General features: G+C 48.1%; 1 pseudogene; it reads right to left on the bottom strand.

Moving 5' to 3' along the window:
• Positions 1-371: 371 nt before the first annotated feature.
• Positions 372-3,250, bottom strand: LOC147001141 (hippocalcin-like protein 1; annotated as a pseudogene).
• Positions 3,251-3,704: the final 454 nt, after the last annotated feature.

The raw sequence follows: 3,704 nt of genomic DNA, 5'->3' as shown, positions 1-3,704 counted from the left end.
GCTCTCCATGTTCTTCATCCTCACAAAGTCAGCTGGGATCATCGAATAAATCAGCTGGTCTCGGAGATACTGAAATGTCCTGTCTGGTGTCCTTAAGGGCCTCCAGGCCCTCTGTGGGCAGGGAAGGAGCCCTACAGCTGAGAACACTTGAAACCTTGGAAGGAACCAACCTGGACTGAATGGGGAGGGACATATATTGGGTAAGATAGAGGAGGGAGCTGCATCCAGCCAGACCAGGTGAGTGTGATGTGCTGTCTGGACCCAGGTCCCGAGAGAGCAGGAGAAATCATGGAGAAATCCACTTTTGCAAACAAAGCTGAAGATGGCAGGTCAAGCCTGTGTTTCTCACAACTGTGTAAAGCCCATTCCCCTCAGAACTGGCTAGCACTGCTGGGATCACACTGCAGCAACCGGACAATGGATGGGTCGCTCTTGGCACCTTTGTTGAATTCTTCCAGGGACATTTTGCCTGAGGAATGGAAGAGGGAGACTTAGGATTAGCCAGTGCTCTGGATAAGTCTGGAAACCTCTGGAAAATGGACAATGTCCAGTCTCTTCTCTCTCTCTCTCTCTTTCTCTCTCCCTGTCTCTCTACCTCCCTCCTTCTCTCCCTCCTTTCCTCCCTTTTGTTTTGCTTATTGAAACAGGGTTTCCTCTGTGTACAGCCCTGGCTGTTCTAGAACTCACTTTTTAGACCAGGTTAGCCCTGAACTCACAGAGAGCCTCCTGTCTCCTATGAGCTCCGATTAAAGACATGTGCCACCATGCCTGACCAGAGGGTATTTTCTTAACTAGTGATTGATGGAGCAGAGCCCAGCCCAGTGTAGGTGGTACAACTCTGGGCTAGTGATCCTGAGTTCTATAAGAAAGAAGGCTGAGCAAGCCATGGGGAGCAAGCCAGGAAGTAGCAACCCTTTCATGGTCTCTATATCAGCTCCTGCCTTCAGATTCCTGCCATGTTTGAGTCCTGCCCTCACTGCTTTTGATGATGAACAGTTATATGGAAACTGTGAGTGAATAAACCCTTTCCTCCCCAAGTTGCTTGTGGCCATGGTGTGTCATCACAGCAATGGAAACCCTAACTCAGACAACGCAGATGAAGCCTGAAGGTCAGAGGGTCTACTGACATGCCCATGGTTATAGAGTCCTAGGAAGGGTACAGGATGCAAGCTAGGGGTACCTGACCCTAAATTCTAGTCTCCCTCCCTCAATCAGAGCTGAATCAAGTGGGCTAGAAAAGGGCAAGCCTATATAGGGCAGAGGGTATATCCCAAACACCTCTGTGCCATCAACAGTTTCACAGGCTCATCTACTCCCCTCTCCCCACCCCACCCCCTCTCCCAATACCCTCTTCCCACCCGACCTGCTCACTCCTGCCATGTTTCCTACCATCATTGTTAGTGTCCATGTGCCTGAAGATCTTGTCTGTTTGCTTCTCGGGCATGGACTCGTCCCCAGGCATCTTCATCATGGAGGACACCATCTTGTAGATGGCCTGCAAAGGGGCATCTGTGAGTGTGCTCTGGAGGATGGAGGGTGGGTTATGGTCTTCTCTCAGCTAACCAAGAAGCATGGACAGGGCAGAGTCAGGACCCTTCTCTCATCAGAACAAGTTTCACAGACAAGGAGCTGGGAAAAAGGAGCCAGGAAAGTTTAAGTGACGTTCAACAGCACAGAATACAGCTGGGGCATGGAAGAATGGAGGGCTCCTTGGTTCGGAGTAGAGGGGAGGTTGTGGGGCAAAGCATCTCTCTGAAAGGAGGATCTTTGGTGGGGAGCTGGGAAATCCTGGAGGGAAGGTCTTAGGGGAAATACATTGAGCCCTGCCCACCCATGGGTCCTGAATCTGCAGATCCAACAAACTACGGGTGGGAAATAGTCTAGAAAATGAAACTGGAGGTACACAGACAGTTTCCTGTTATTTCCCAAATAATACAAATTTTATTAATATCTATAGCCATTGTATTAGGAACTGTATATAACTACTTTATTAATTTATTTTATGGATGTATGTAATTATTTATTTGGGGGAGGTGATCTCATGTGGAATTCAGTGGACAACTTGTGGAAGCTGGTTCTCTTTTCCTACCATGTGGGTCTTAGGGATCAAACCCAGGCTGCCAGGCTTGGTAGCAAGCACATTTACCCACAGAGTCAGCCCACTGGACCAAATACAGAGATGGTTTAGAGCATGGGGCAGGAAGATGCAGGGTGCACATAAGCATCGCTCCTGTGAAGAACTGACTGCTGACTCATCCTTTACTGTGTCATTGTGATTTCTATAGGAAGCCCTATAGACAACTAATGTGTATGCAGATGAACACCCACCCGTGCAGAGGCCAAACAGGAATACCGGTGTTCACAATATTCCCTTTACCCTCTCACTGAACCCATCTGGGGCTTACCATTTTATCTAGGTTGCCTGCTCAGCAAGATTCTGGGACTCACTTATCCCCTAGTTCTAGGGTTTCGGGCATGCTCAGCCACTCCTGCCTTTACCGTGGGTGTTGGGATCAGAACTCAGGTCCTCATGCTGGGTATCAAGTCTTCTTCCCCACTGAGTCATTTTCCCAGTTCTTGCTTTGACAATTCTTAATCTCCTATCTGAGCCTCAGATCTCATTAGAGGTTAAAAAAAAAAAGACCCACTTTATAGAATTGTGTGAATAAACCTGATGGATGAGCTCAGCTGGAGCCTGATGTTCAGCATGCAATTGATAGATGCTTGGTTTTTATCTTTACTCTCTGCAAAGACATGCATTCCTTTAGTATACCCAGGTAGCAAGTGGGCAGAGGAATGACCTGGTGTATGGGGCCAAGGATGCCGGTCCTGGATCCCTGCACTCCCCATGTGCCAGGCCCTGTCAAGTGTAGGTACCTGCACTATCTCCACCATTTCACTGCTGCTGATGTAGCCATTGCTGTCTAGGTCAGACATGCTGAGGGCCCACTTGAGCTTCTATTCCAGCTTGCCCCGAGAGGTCAGGCTCAGAGCAATGATGAACACTCAGAAGTCGATGGTGCTGTCACTGTTGGTGTCAAAGGTGTGGAAAACATGTTCAGCGAACTTAGAGGCTTCTCTGTAGGGGAAAAAGTTGGCCTATCTTGAAATTGTCCACAGTTAGGTGGCCAGTGGGACAGTCATTGAGGAAGCTCTTGTACCACTCCTGAAGCTCATGGTCGGTGAAATCCCTGTGTTTCCGCAGTTCCTGCAGCACCTCAGAACCCAGCTTGATGTTCTGCTTGCCCATGGCAGCTGGCAGTGGAGACTAAACCTGCAAGGCCAAGACACAAGGTGAGCTGTGGATACCTGAAACCCCAAGTCTGACTTCCTATCACAACCTAGCACCATGCTGGCTAAGCAATATCCTCTGTATGTCCAGTGACATCCATAACAGCAGTGGTTCTCAGCCTTCCTAAAGCTGCAACCCCTTAATACAGTTCTTCATGTTGTGGTGAACCCCCAGCTATAAAGTCATTTTTGTTGCTACTTCATAACTGTAATTTTGCTATGGTTCTATATAACATGGCAAAACCCAGAACACTCTAGGAAAGATAGCAAGAATATCTCTTTATGGATAAATACAGTCTACTTGGAGCATGCATGCAGAATCATGGTATAAGAGGACAGGGAGAGACAACCTAAAATCAGTGGAATGAAGCTTTGTCAAATGTCCTGTGAGGGTTAAACAAAAGGCAGGATTG

The sequence above is a fragment of the Mus caroli genome, unplaced genomic scaffold, assembly GCF_978045245.1.
Source record: "Mus caroli unplaced genomic scaffold, Mus_caroli_1 scaffold_14, whole genome shotgun sequence".
NCBI classification, from domain to species: Eukaryota; Metazoa; Chordata; class Mammalia; order Rodentia; family Muridae; genus Mus; species Mus caroli.
Note: the sequence above shows the minus strand (reverse complement) of the source record. Positions and strands in the feature narration are given on the sequence as shown.